Raw genomic sequence first — 15,370 nt, 5'->3', positions numbered from 1 at the left:
GATGTTTAGACAGTTCAGCTTGGCAAGTGCAAGAAGAATGATTGTTATAGGAGATTTTAAGTACAGCAGTATAAATTGGGGAGAGGAAGAAGCATGTAGCAATAAGGCAATGAATTTCTAGAATTCTTGAGGAACAAATGTCTTAGGCAACATATAATAGAGGGAACAAGAGGTTCAAGAGTTTTGGATTTGGTCGTAGCATCAGAATAGTGTTGATAATAACCGAGATGACATCTCTCTCACCAGTTGGAGAGAGTGACCATGTGGTTTTGACTTGGAAGATGAATAGGCATGCAGGAGTATCAAAGAGATGGGAACATATGTGGAATTATAATAGTCTTATACATCAACTTGGGGAAGTTTCATGGAGGGAGGAATTGGAAGGCCAGGATATCATTAGCACTTGGGAAATTGTGAAGGAATATTTATTAGGCAATAGTAAGCTGTATTCCACAAGTAAAGAAGAGGACACAATTTAGTGTAAAGTGGATGGCAAACAATATTAAACAGGAACTGCATGTGAAAAAGAGGCTATGGAAGAGATATAAGGAGACAGGTGAAGAGCAGATGCATTGAATATAAGACACAGGATAGGAGAGTGACTAGTATGGCAAGGAAAGTGAAACTGGAATATGAGAAGAGATTGGCCCTAAGATCCAAAGAAAATCCTAGGGAATTTTTTTAGTTATGTGGGCAGTAGGAGGAGAAATGATAGTGGAAGAATGACATTGTGAGATAAAAATGGGAATAGTGACTGATGCAGAGGACATAGTGAAATTGTTCAATGAACACTATATTGGTGTATTTCATCCTGGAAGAGTAAATTTTAATATTAGAGGGATAGGGAAGGTTTGAGGTTTAGATGTGCAGGAGGAGAGCGTGTTCCAAATACTGAGCACTCTGGATGTCAGTAAAGCTCTTGGATTGGATGGTATTTCACTACGAGTTTTTAGAGAATGTGCTAAAGAACTGACAACTCCTTTGACCTGGCTTTTCAATGAAAGTCTGGCTATAGAATGGTGCCCAGGGAATGGAAGGAAGGTAAGATAGTGCCATTGCATAAGGGCAGTAGCAGACTGGAAGTGTCTAATTATAGGCCAGTTTGTGTGTCCTCAGTAGTTGTTAAGATCTTTGAGAAATTAGTTAGAAACCGCATACGACATTGGGCAGATGAGGGTAATGTTATCTGTGAGAGTCAATGTGGATTTGTGAGCAGTAGATGAGGGAAAGGCATATACTGCCATTTTCTTGGATTTAGCGACGGCATTTGACAGGATGCCACATGATAAGCTGATATTTAAGTTGCAGCATATGGGTTTGGATGTTGGTCAATTGGATTCGGGATTGGCTGTCCAATAGGTATCAAAAAGTTGTGTATGGTGGAGCAGTTTCAGTGAGGCAGAGGGTTACAAGTGGGGTCCCACAGGGTTCAGTACTGGGACCTATATTGTTTAACCTTTTTATCAATGCCATTGTCAGTGGATTGCAGGGGGATGTTCAGTTGTTTGCAGATGATGTGAAGCTGGGAAGGGTTACTAGTAATAGTGCAGATGTGGTAGTCTTACAAGAGGATTTGAATAACCTAGACAGATGGGCAAATGAATGTGGGTATCAGTTTAATGCAGCAAAATGTAAGGTCTTGAGGTTTGGGACACATCGATGGGACACTGTATAATCTATTGAAGGAGCTATACCGGAGGAAGTAGGGGAGACGAGATCTGGGATTGATGATTGATAGAAACCTGAAATTCAGGGGACATATTGCAAAGGTGGTGAATTTAACACAGAGGATTGCTGCAATAATGAGAAGGATGCTGACCTGCAGAGATAAGAGTTACCATTCCGTTGTATAAAACCCTGATCAGACCACACTTAGACTATTGTTCTCAGATTTGGTCCCCAGGATTGGAAGTGGATAAATTAACTGTGGAAAGGGTACAAAGGCAGATAACAAAGATGGTTTCAGGACTGTACAATGTTAGTTATGAGGATCAGCTGAAGGAATGTAGACTGCAGAGTTTGGTGAATAGAAGGAGAGGTGATATGATTGAGACTTTTAAACTGTTGAGAGGTGGTTACAGGGTTGACACTGGGGAATTCTTTCGCTTGGTTGAACAGCGCAAAGGAGTGATGACAAGGGGCTATTCCTGGAAGTCATGAAAGGAAACTGTGATCAAGAGGGTGAGGAGTGGTTTCTTTGCATGGAGGGTGGTTGAGCCATGCATTGTTTGATAGAGGGTGAGAGAGCGAGAATGGTCAATGAGTTTCAGGAGTGGTATGATGGACTTTGTATTTCCTAGGAGGGACCTCCCACGATGAGTCTTGATAGACTTGTCTTTCCTAGAAAGCACCTCCCACGATGAGTCTTTTGACTCCTTGGAGGCCTAAATAATAATAATAGTTACAGCCCGAATTTATTAATTGTCATCACTAGCACATCCAAATCGAATTCCTGTCGAAGAAAGGAGAAAACAAGTTTCCATTCGCTCCAATCTCCTCATATACAATTCTGATAGCACATATTCTAGATCATAAACTGCTTGATGCTACAGGTACATTTATAGAGATTCTGTTCTCTTTGCCTCACTTTGTGGTAGCTTTGAGGTTTAAATTCTTATTAATGATGCTCTCTCACTGTGTTTAATGTGTTATTGTGAGAAGGTAAAACTCACCACTATAGAAAATGTCTCAACCCCTTATAGAGGAAGTCCACAAAGTACAACTGAAGCCAGTCAGTAGAATAACAGTCACCATTTCCTATATAAAAATATCTGAAAAAGACTAAAGCATCTTTAACTTTATAGAAATAAACACCTTTGCACTATGTTCTGGCAAAGAACCATTCTGTGATCTTGTATTCTCAACAATCAGAAGAGGGGAAACATGTTTCTTTAAAATTGTTTCTGCTTTCTGAGGAATCAGATGTAGGTCTTCTCCTTCATCAGGATTGGCAAGTTAGGTTGGGCTGGCTATAGCCTCACTACATCCCAGACAACTATGAAAGAAGATGTCCACAAAATTCATTTCAGCTATGAAAGCCTGTTCTGTGAACTCTGGTGCAGTCCTTCAACACAAAAGTAACTGTATGCTAAAGTTCTGGGATAGTTTTTGGAATTTTTCCAAATAGCATTTGATTATCTTTTGCCCCAACCATATCTCATGTGTTGGATTAAGATAACTATTTTAGTATTCTTTCTTATACTTATTTAATTAAGTTTGTGATGTGTATAGTTTCTTTTTTGTTTCATAAGAAACTGTGATAATTTTTCTTTGAAATCATTTAAATAGAATTATGAAACAAATTTTATTTAGTTTTAGCTAAAACTTAATTTAGTACTAAGGGTGAATTCTTCAAGACTTAGATGTATGCAAATGGTTTATAACATAATTATTTTATGAAATCTTGAACAAAATTCACATACAAAAACACAAACAACAAAAAAAAAACCTGTACTTTTTTTTTTGCTTTGGTGTTTTAAGGCAAACTCACACATGCACACACACTATGTATTGGTATTCTGACATCTATTTTTCAGGTTGTTTCTTATTATACAGCACTTGTGAGGACCACAGGAATGGTTTGTTAAAGTATTTGAAAATTCACTACAGTGAATTTTCAAATACTGTTGTGCTCTGTGGGACTTCGGTTAGAACTGTTTATTGGTTGATTATAATGGTATTTGTTGTGTTAGGAGTTAATTGTATACCTATTATGTGTAGTAAATGATTTCAGCTGCATTCCTACATCATTGACCAGTTTTTTACATTTGTAATAATAATAAAAAAATACTGTAGTATACAAAGTTTTTTTTCTCTCTCTGATTATACTCTGATTAATTTACAAAGGATAATTATGTTAAAATGACAAAATATAAAACCCATTTTGTTTTATCATGCATGCTTGGAATGGATATCCCCATGCACAAGGTGCATTGTGCCATGTTATGTTTCACATGTTTGGAACTGGTATAAATTGGAGGAATGTGATGGTCCCAAGTCAGTGCAACTGTGTTTGGATGAAATGACTGCGAGAAGGGAACTGGTGGAGTTTAAAAGATGCGTTGTAATAGGATGCTTTGTTGCAGGCCTATCTGCGAAAATGAGCCCATACTGAGATAGAAGTGCAGGGAGTCAAATTCACTGAGTGGGATCTTAGGGTACTATGAAGGATAATATGTAAAAGCTGCTATTGGCTGACATGAATGCAGAAGCAGAATTCCAGGCATCAAGTGAAACACAGATCTGCACAAAAACATTCAGAGCCGAGGCTCACGACATGGGTTTCCATGATATGATCCCAATATTCAAGCCCCACATTACCTGAACCAACATGCAATATTGTCTCGTGCAAAGAGCATGTACAGTGGGATGTGGAAGCTTGTAAAGCTGTGTGTTATGGAGTGACAATTCACACTGCACTCTCTACTGAGCAGATAAATGGGTGTGGCTGTGGAAGATGCCTGGTGAATGTTTCTTACCAAAGTACATAGCCCAAACTGTGAAATTCGGAGGTGGCTGTGTGATGGTAAGCACCACAAGCAGAGATCCTGCGTATATTGAACTGAGAGAGGTATCTGAATATTGTGGATAATGCAATGCTTCCTGCTGTGTGGCATTTCTACAGAACTGACCATTATCTGTTTCAGCAAGACAATGTACCATATCATAAGGTTGCTGCTGTAACTGTGTGGACATGAATATCACCACGCTTGACTGCCTCCCTAGATCCCTGATCTCAACCCTATTGTACATCTGTGGGATGAACTGGAGCATCAGATGAGGTCAAGGGATTCTGTACACCAAACAGTCCAAGATCTCATTGCCTCCAGGAAGAATGGTCTAGATTTCCCATTAATTGCTATCGTAAGCTTGTGGAAGGGTTTCTGCAATCATTTCGGCAAAAGGAGGCCCTGCATCTTATTAAGATGCGTGTCATGGCTGTTTGTTCCTCAAACTAAGGTTTCCATTGACTTCTTTTCAAGCTCTGTGTGTGTACACGTACATTTTGTAAACTGTGTGTGGGGTGTGCATGTGTTTTATATATCATTACACTATTAATAATCAATGTGTGTGTGCATGTGTATATATCTTTATGCTATCAATAATCAATACACTGTGTGTCTGTCTACACACACATGCATATCAACCTACACACGAAATACAATTGATCTCTCACAAATCAGTATCATATATGGACAAAATTTCAACTATCTGGTATGATGTGTAAGGAACTGTACATTTCTTGCATTTAATAATTTGAGTTATCTCTTTTGAAATTCATAAACATAGTTTTGAATTTAATCCAGTTCAGGGTTCACTTGGGTGTATAGAATTACCACACTTCATGTTAGAGGTAGTTAATGCCTTGAACTTTGCTTCCATGTGTTTTGCAATGGTATCATATATTGCATGCCCACTTAGTTGATAGTTACAAATATTGTGACTGAGAAGGAATTTATGATAAATACTGAATATTATCAGAATATAACAATGATTTCTATTTAAGTTTCATTCTTATTAACACGAGCCCTCCATAAGTCAGATTCATTTGCAGGAAGTTTCCACTGGCTCACACGGCTCGTGTACGCACACATGCACAGAGAGAGAGAGCTCTTCACATCTTGTTAAGTTCCCAGAGATTACTTTTTTTGCTCTATTCCTGTCTCACTCCATTCTATGAAAAATCTTTCTCACTAATCTGGGAACATTCCTTACCAGCTTATGTTCAATCATATTATCCCTCCTATTTGTGAGGCTGTACAAATGGTATTTCTTAAGTCTGTGTTCATACTTCAACATCTTAGAATATATCATTTCCTTGAAAATCAAGTGACTAAATATCTGCACATATTAATCCATATATAACCTAATCAAAGTCTTATAGAATGCACAAATCCCTGATATGTGCCCTCAAGGGATATACATGTGCTACTTTGATAGCACTATGAAATTTTGATTTTAATTTTCATTTATTTTCATTTCTAACTTCATATCAACAGTTTTCCTTCAGATTAGTCTGTTATCATGTAAGTTTAGCAGTGTTACCTCTAAGTTTAGGTCCTTGTCCACCAAAAAGCTCAAATCCTTCATCTACTCATTCTTCATGATATTCTTACAAATTGTATACTCTGCTTCCCATTCTTGGTTACCATATTTCAAAACTTACACTTTTGAACTTTGAACTCCATTTAGTTGCCCACTCACGCAGGTCTATTCAGTTCCTTCTGTAAGACAACATAAGAGGAACTCTAAGGACATAAGAGGAAACAAAAAAAACTATATATCCCAATTTAAACCTATAGCATTGAGCAGATGAGGGTAATGTTATCTGTGAGTCAACATGGATTTGTGAAAGGGCGCTCTTGTTTCAGCAATATGCTAGCCTTTTATAATAAAGTTACAAGAACATTAGATGAGGGAAAGGCATATACTGCAATTTTCTTAGACTTAGCGAAGGCATTTGACAGGGTGCCACATGATAAGCTGATATTTAAGTTGCAGCACATGGGTCTGGATGTCAGATTGGTCAACTGGATTCAGGATTGGCTGTCTGATAGGTATCAGAGAGTTGTGTATGGTGGAGCAGTTTCAAGGAGGCAGCGGGTTACAAGTGGGGTCCCACAGGGCTCAGTACTGGGACCTATATTGTTTAACCTTTTTATCAATGCCATTGTCAGTGGATTGCAGGGGGATGTTCAGTTGTGTGCAGATGATGTGAAGCTGGGAAGGGTTACTTGTAATAGTGCCGATGTGGTAGTCTTACAAGAGGATTTGAATAACCTAGACAGATGGGCAAATGAATGTGGGTATCAGTTTAATGCAGCAAAATGTAAGGTCTTGAGGTTTGGGAAACATCGATGGGATGCTGCATAACTGGGAGGAGTTATACTGGAGGAAGTAGGGGGAGATGAGATCTGGGGTTGATGATTGATAGAAACCTGAAATTCAAGGAACATATTGCAAAGCTGGTGATGGTAACACAAAGGATTGCTGCAATAATGAGAAGGATGCTGACCTGCAGATATAAGAGTTATCATTCCGTTGTATAAGACCCTGATCAGACTACACTTAGACTATTGTTCTCAGAATTTGTCCCCAGGATTTGAAGAGGATAAATTAACTGTGGAAAAGGTACAGAGGTGAATAACAAAGACAGTTTCAGGACTGTACAATGTTAGTTATGAGGATCGGCTGAAGAAATGTGGACTGCAGAGTTTGGTGGATAGAAGGAGAGGTGATATGATTGAGACTTTTAAGCTGTTGAGAGTTAAGCTGTTACAGGGTTGACACTGGGGAGTTCTTTCGCTTGGTTGAACAGCGGGAAGGAGTGATGAGAAGAGGCCATCCCTGGAAGTTACGAAAGGAAACTGTGAGCAAGTGGGTGAGGAGTGGTTTCTTTGCGTGGAGGGTGGTTGAACCGTGGAATGCATTGCCTGATGGAGTGGTGAGAGCGAGAACGGTCAATGAGTTTAAGGAGTGGTATGATGGACTTTGTGTTTCTTAGGGGGGGACCTCCCCTCGATGAGTCTTGACAGACTTTATGTTCTTAGGAAGGACCTCCCACGAAGAGTCTTCTGACTCCATGGAGGCCTGAATAATAATAATAATAATATGCTTAATTGTAATAGCTCCAAACATAACTCTCTGCTGTGACTCTCCTCTTCCAGAATACTGTTTTTCCATTTATAACTTGCCAATACCTGGCTGACAGTCAGTCTCTTATCCAACAGCTTAATCTGTTATAAGACACCATCTGTTCCAGTTTAACACATTCACACTAAGTGCGTCTCACATGTGTTTCACGTGAGGTGAGAACTGTCTTAACAATATATTATGTCCCTTTCTGCATCAGGCAGTTGCATTTTTAGTGTTCAATATGTATGGCATTCCTGTTCCAATTTTTTACTAGAATTTTATTTTTAAAATGATTAGTTTTTGAATTGTTTTAAATGATACAGAAAATCTCAAATGCAATTCTGTCTTATTGCAAGTATGTGTGTGTGTGTGTGTACACATAGGTTTTCCTTCTCCCAGTCATTCTCAGCCTTATATCTTGTGGCACTGTACAACAGTGCCAGATGGGATGACTGTGACTTCTTTACTTCATTTCCATGGTGTGATTATTGCTTCTGATTATTGATTATGTGATTATTGCTTCTGATTCCAGCATCTGCTGTAATCTAATAACAGAAATTATTCTTGCTGGGATGAGTGATTTTTATCCTCACTCCACTTTAAATTCTCATGCCTTATCCAAGTCCTGGTTCTTCTACATGTGTCAAAGTGGTCAAGCCAAAAATTCAGCATGTGCCCAATGGCTCCAGTCAAACACTCAAGCCTCACCAAGCTTGCACCATAGCTTGACTGTGGCAAAAAATAAAAAAAATAAAAAAATCAATATATCCAAAGCAGACTTTGTAAGGACTAAATGCACTGAGCTTGTCTCCTGTCCAAATGGCAGTTGAGCTTTCTGCTCCCACACCAAGGTTGTGGGATGCAACTTCTGTTCTCTCTTGTTTTAGTTATGGCATCAGTTTTTTTCTTTCATCTGTCATACCAAGGCAAATTTCCTCCTACCATTCCACAAACTATCCATAGTATGCCTCTTCTGGAATTTTGCCAGAAGAACATCAGAAAAATACTCAGTAGCACTGATACCAATAAGTCTCCTCACCCTGATGTTATTCCTCCACTTGTACTAAAAGCTTGTCCTCCAGAACTCACACATTTTGTATTGTCTCTTCAAACTGTCATATTCATCTGGTGTCTATCCAGCTGCCTGGAAGTACTTTTACCAGCTTGTTCTAAAGGGAGATAAAGTTAATCACCAAACTCTTGCCTTATTATCTGACCTCAATACTTTCAAAAATAATGGAAAAGGATTATCAAGAGCCAATTGCTGGTTATGGTCTTTGGGGTGAAAAGATTACATACTGTGTATTACATTGATAATACTGAATTGCAGAAAAGACTAGGGATTTAGGGATAATGGTGGGCAGAAAGTTGAAGTTCAGAGGACATGATGTTGAAATACACACTAGCACATAAAGATAAGGAGATTATTATCCGTTTTTATAAGGTTATAGTCACCTGGCTTGATTTCTTGGATTTCTTAGGGATCAGGAGATGGTGGAGAGGATCCAGAGGCAAGTGACCAAGTTGGTGATAGATCTGAAGAATACTTCCTTCAGATAGGTTGAAGCTGTGTGGATTGCAAAGTGTAGTTGATAGGCTGAAAAGATGAGATATGAAAGAAACTTATAAGATACTAAAGGGGTTCTATAAGACTGACACAAAAGAAATATTGCAATATATAATGAATGTATGATGTCACTCCTGGAATTGTCTAGAAGCATTACTTAGGGTGTATGAACTAGATTTTTTTTTTTTCTTGGAGAGTGGTGAATGAGTGGAATGCAAGTGCAGATGAAGCTGCAAAGGTTTTTGATCTTTCACTGATACTGAAAAAAATAATTAAGGAAGAAGGTTATACATTACATCAGGGGTCTTCAGCCTTTCGGACAGTGTGGGCCACATTTAAAATTTCAATGAAGCTGTAGGCCACTAAGCTATACTGTAGTATTTAGAATTGTAAGATGCTTTTCAGATTCACAAGGAATACTGTGCATTTGATACTTTACATAAAACTGATAAAACTAAACAAACTCAGCTTTAAAAGTGTAGGTAGGAGTCAGGTTCACGATAAGTAAATACAATTAATACTTGAAAAAAGATAATTTAATGAAGAAATCATTCATTTTTTATAATGTCAATGGGAAACTTGGCAATGCTTTTCCTTGACCAGCTTTCGATGTTGGCATTAATGTTGGAAGTCGCTATGTGCCGAGTATTCTCGAGATGCTGGTCCGTAATCTGAGTTCTTGTTTTGGACTTTACATGCTTCATTCTGGAGAAGAACTGCTCACATAAGTATGTGCTTCCTAACAAAGTGCACATCTTCAAAGCATGCTGGTGAAGATTATGGAATGTATCCTCAGAAATGTAGTCTTTGTAAAATGTAAGCAAGGGCACATTGAATAATTTTTCTCTCAATGAAAAGTTGTTTTGGAGTTCAAGCAGCTCCATTTGTACTGAGCCTGGCATTTTGACAAAATTGACACTGTGAATGGCATTGAAAATAAATTGTAAAGAAGACTGTTGGTTACGAAAATCACTAAATCTCTCTTCGAACTCACTTCGCAACACTGCTAATTTTGTAGTGTATTCATCAAGAGATGAACCGTTGGACTCAGTGAGAAGCTGAAAATGAATTAAGTCTTTTTTTTTTGTGAGTTGCACCTCCTAAAGTTTGAGCTTGGCCACAAAAGCTTTGATGTGATCAAACAGAGTGTGCACAGTTGATCTTTGGATTGTAGCCACATATTTAGGTCATTCATATGCAACAAGATGTCGGTCACAAAGGCAAAGTCTGTCATCCACTTTGGATCGTTGAATTCCGCAATCAGCTTCTCCTTGGTTTGCATGAACTGCTGTGTTTCGCTCCTTAAGTCAAAGACTCTTTTAAGAACCTTCCCTCTACTCAACCAACGCATCACTGTAATAAACCACATCACTGTGATCTGCTTCGCACTCCTGGGTCAAAAACTCTTGGAATTGATGATGATTCATTCCTCTTGTCCTAATAATGTTGACAACAGTCACAATAACTTTCATGACATTCTCAAATCCAATAGTTTTCATGTACAAATTCTTCTGGTGGATTAAACAATGGTGATGGATGAAATCTTTTCCTTCCAGTTCCAGTTCTTTCCATAGCAGCGCAACAAACCCTTCGTTCTTTCCCACCATAGCAGGGGCACCATCAGTTACCACACCCTCGAGCTTGGTTAAGCTGAGGGCGAAGCGCTGGAGTGTTTTCTTGGTGGCTTCAAGAATATCAGTGCCTTTCGTCTTTCCCTTCATAGGTACGAGCACTAGCAGTTCTTCTATCAGTGAATTGTTGATCAATGCCATGGACAAAGATAGCCAGTTGTGCTGTATCCGTCACATCTGTGCTCTCATCTAAAGCAAGTGAATATGATGTAAATTCAGACGACTGTTTTTTTAAAGTTCCTTCAATGTCATCAGCAAATTCTTCGACACGTTGTGCTACAGTTACCCCAGACAAACTCAGTGTTTTAAACACTTCCTTATTATTTGAGCACAGAATTTTTTCCAGCAGCGATGAGACACTCTTTCACAAACTCACCGTCCAAGAAAGCTTTTGATTTTTTAGCAATTTTTTCAGCTGTTACATAACTTACTTTGATGCACACTTCGCCCTCTTCCCTCTGCCTTTTAAACATACCCTTCTGGCATTTTAAATCAATTTGGAGACGATTGACTTTGTCCACATGAAGCTGCCCTTGAAGGTGGTCAAAATTGGATGCATTCTTTGTCTCATAGTGTCAATTTATATTATATTCTTTTGATACTGACGCTGACTCACAACAAATTAATCACACTGGCTTATCGTTGATCAGTACAAATTGGTCCACTTTTCTTTAAATGCTTCTCCGACAGGAATCACTTGATTTACACTTTTTACTTGTAGACTCCATAGTGATAGAAAGTGAAAATTGCCACGTTATGGTTATTATCCACTGAATGTCTCACACTAATGAAAAAAGTCTGGCAATATAAAACCACAGTAGGCTATGGCTGACACGACGAACCTGTGTGCGCTTATACACGAGTATCGCACTGTTCACGACTGACTGACTGACTGTGGATGAGATACTCTTGTATTTATATGAAATTAATGAAGTATCGAGAACCTTCAAGATGTATCTGGAAGGTACTAGACCTCGCACTCAAACGAACTACTGCTTCAGCCATCTACCTGCGACGTTATTATTATTATGGGCAACTCCAAGGAGTCGACAGACTCATTGAGGGAGGCCCTAATATCATGTCGAGAACAACTATTCAACATTCGCACAGAATCTATCATACCTTGCCTTGAACTCATTCACTGTCATAGCACCCACAACAGACTCTGTCAGCTTATTCCACTCATTCACTACTCTGCAAGTAAAAAACCTTGCTCTAACACCCCTGCTAACAACATTCTTGTCCAGCTTCCATGTATGGCCCCTAGTCCTCCCACCACCAGTCCTATTCTCAAAAATATCTCCTGGATTAATCTTATAGAAACCCTTTAGTAATTTGAATGTCTCAATCATATCACCTGTTTTCTGCCTATCGACCAATTTTTGCAACCCACAAATCTTCAACCTGTTCTCATACGGTTCATTCCACAGACCTGCTATCATCTTGGTCACTTGCCTCTGGATCCTCTCCACCTCCTCCCCATCAAGAAGAAACCCTGGCACCCATATCTGGGCAGAGTAGTCTACATGGGGTCTTATCAAGGCTCGACACAGAGGATTAATAATTTGTTAGTCTCTGCTTGTTAAAGTATTTTTCAGAAGCCAAGTGATTTGATGAGCTGATTTAGCCACTTTTGCAATGTGCCCCCTAAACTTCAATTCCCTATCCTCCAACACTCCCAAATCCCTGGCTTCATCAATCTCCTGGAGTATGGTTTCACCAATGTGATATACATAACCTTACACTTTGCCACATTAAATTGACATCCATTTTCCCTAGCCCAGTCCTCCAAATTATCCATATCATCCTTTAAAATTTTGACATCCTGTGCACTCACAATTGCTCTACCCAACTTTGCATCATCAGCAGACAAGTGAACACTTCCTCTCAGAACCTTTCCTACATCATTGATGAACAAATTGAAAAGTAGTGGTCCAAGAACAGAGCGCTGCGACACACCACTAGTCACAAGCCGTCTTTTGGACTCAACTCTTGAATAAACCACTTTCTGGTATTTCTCCTTCAACCACCCTCCTATCCATCTCACCAACCCTATATCCATCCCCATCTGCTCCAGTTTACTGATTAGAGTTCCATGTGGTATCCTGTCAAAGGCCTTGGCAAGGTCCAGTAGAATCACTGTAAACCCATTACCCTTGTACAGTTCAGCCATCACTGTGTTATGAAACGTGAGCAAGTTACTGAGGCATGATCTACCCTTCACAAAACCATGTTGTCCCTCATACAATATCCCATTTTCATCTATCCAACCCTGTATTCTTTTCTTGACTAATTTTTCCAAGACCTTGACAACGATTCCTGATATGCTAATCGGTCAGTAATTTACAACAGTCTTAGAACCTCCTTTATGCAGTGGAACTATTTTCCCCTCTTTCCACCCCCTCGGGACTAACTCAGACCTGAGACTCAAATTAAACAAAATGGTCAAGGGTACTGACAATTCTTTAGCTGCTTCATGTACGACACGAGCTGGTATATCATCCAATCCCAGATGTATTGACATTGAGGTTATGCAATAGACTACTCGCCTCCACTTCATTCACCACAATTCCCGTATAATCTATTGGTTCATTCATTTCTGCAATGTCACCACCTGGATGATATATTCTTGCAAAATGCTCACTCAGTAACTCAACTATATCAACTAATTCAGTTACCTCCCTACTATCGGCATTCTTTAAAATCATTCTGTGATATACATTTTTTCTTTTACTTGCAACATATCAAAAACTGTTTAGGATTCTCTTTAGTCTGCATGGCCAATGTTCTTTCGTAATCCTTTTTTGCTTTTCTTACCACACTCGTTACTCTTCTGGCCTGTGCTTTATACCGTTCATGTTCATGCTGGTCACCTTTCTCCTTAAATTCCCTCCATAGTTGTTTCTTTTTTCGCAGCTCAATCTTAATGGTGTTATTCATCCATTTAACCCCTACTTGATTTATTATTCGGACTCTAGGTATACAGTCAGCCATTCCTTCATGCAAACACCTCTTAACTGCCTCCCATGCACTATCAACTTCTAGCCCTTGCAGTTGTACATGCCATGGCACTGAACCAATCAAACTCCTAAGCTTGTCATACTTACCAGCCCGATAATTCCACATGTACCCTGTCTTAATTGAAAATTCTACACCTTTAGCCACCTCCCAAGTTAAGACTCTATGATCACTCTCACCGATTGGTGGCAATGTGGTTATATTTGTTACAGCCAAATCCTCAGATGTAATTACTAGGTCAAGCACTCTCTGACCCCTAGTATTTTCCATTACATGCTGTCGCAGATAGTTATCCCTTAATAACAGCATAAAATCCAGTTCCTTGCTGCCGTGTGTCCTCTCCTCACTCCAATCAATGTGACCATAGTTGAAATCATCCATAATAATTACCCTCCTTCCACTCATTTCTTCTATTTGCTTGTGCATACTATCTCCACCATCTTTTCCATCACCTGGTCTATAGCAGCACTCAATTGTATATTTTGTTCTACTAGCCACAATCTCACACCAAATGGCCTCAGATGTGCTCTTTTCTCTATCCTGCAGTTCAACTTCTATTCTCCTTGGCTGCAGCTCATCAGCTATCATCAACAATACTCCTCCCCCATTTTATTTTCCCTGTCATTCCTGAACACACTATACCCATCACATTCAATCCCACTAGCTATATCATCTACAGTCAGCCATGTTTCACTAATGCCAATAACTTGTGGTCTGGAAGTGCCAATCATGGCCAAAAATTTTTCCTTCTTGTTCCTAATACTCCTAGCATTAGTGAAAATGAATTTCAGATCCCCATTAGCCCCATCCCTACCTTGATGTCTTATACTAACTATCCCATTCTGATTTGTTGTCCTTATTCACTCCTTATTTGTGTCCTTATTCACTCCTTATTTGTGTCCTTATTCACTCGGGTATATTATACTCATTCATACACTCAACTGCCTCCCTAAGGTCTGCATATCTACCCCCCCTTAATAATTCGAATTTCCCACTTCATTGAACAACACTTTTTCAAGTCTCTTTACACCGAATCCATTCAAATGCAAGCCATCCATCTTATATAGATCCTTTCGCCCATCAAACTCACTCCACACGTCCATAAATTCCACACCACTCGTCATACATAACCCACGCATAGTCATTTGCAATTATGGCCAAGTTAGTACTAGTACTTAAGTACACTTGGCATTGGTAGATGGCTGAAAAGCATGTCTATTTAATATTTATAGGATTTTATGTAAAGTATCAAATGCACAGCATTCCTTGTTGAATCTGGAAAGCATCTTACAATTCTAAATGCAGCTATACTGCGGTATTTAGAGAAAAGCATGCAGTGACTATAAGATGACAATTACATTGCAGAAAAGTGTTAGAATAACACTTCATACAATTCAGTCTGAAGCTACATAAGAAGTTGTTTTGTAGAATAAAGATGGTGGAATTGAAACTAGATGTCTTTCTTTAGTATACACTCAAGAAAGAGATAGAAAATGAACCTCAGCTGTGCACTTCTGAT

The 15,370-nt window shown here is 39.0% G+C and overlaps 1 protein-coding gene across 1 annotated transcript in view; it reads left to right on the top strand.

Annotated features, from left to right (window-relative positions):
- LOC150095344 (dystrobrevin beta-like) overlaps nucleotides 1-15,370 on the top strand; it is a 243,568-nt gene that overhangs the window by 67,394 nt on the left and 160,804 nt on the right. The window lies entirely within an intron of this gene.

Source organism: Typopeltis vanoorti, chromosome 20 (assembly GCF_054136105.1).
Source record: "Typopeltis vanoorti isolate ZY-2024b chromosome 20, IOZ_Tvanoo_1.0, whole genome shotgun sequence".
Taxonomy (NCBI): domain Eukaryota; kingdom Metazoa; phylum Arthropoda; class Arachnida; order Uropygi; family Thelyphonidae; genus Typopeltis; species Typopeltis vanoorti.
This window is presented reverse-complemented; position numbering and strand designations above follow the sequence as displayed.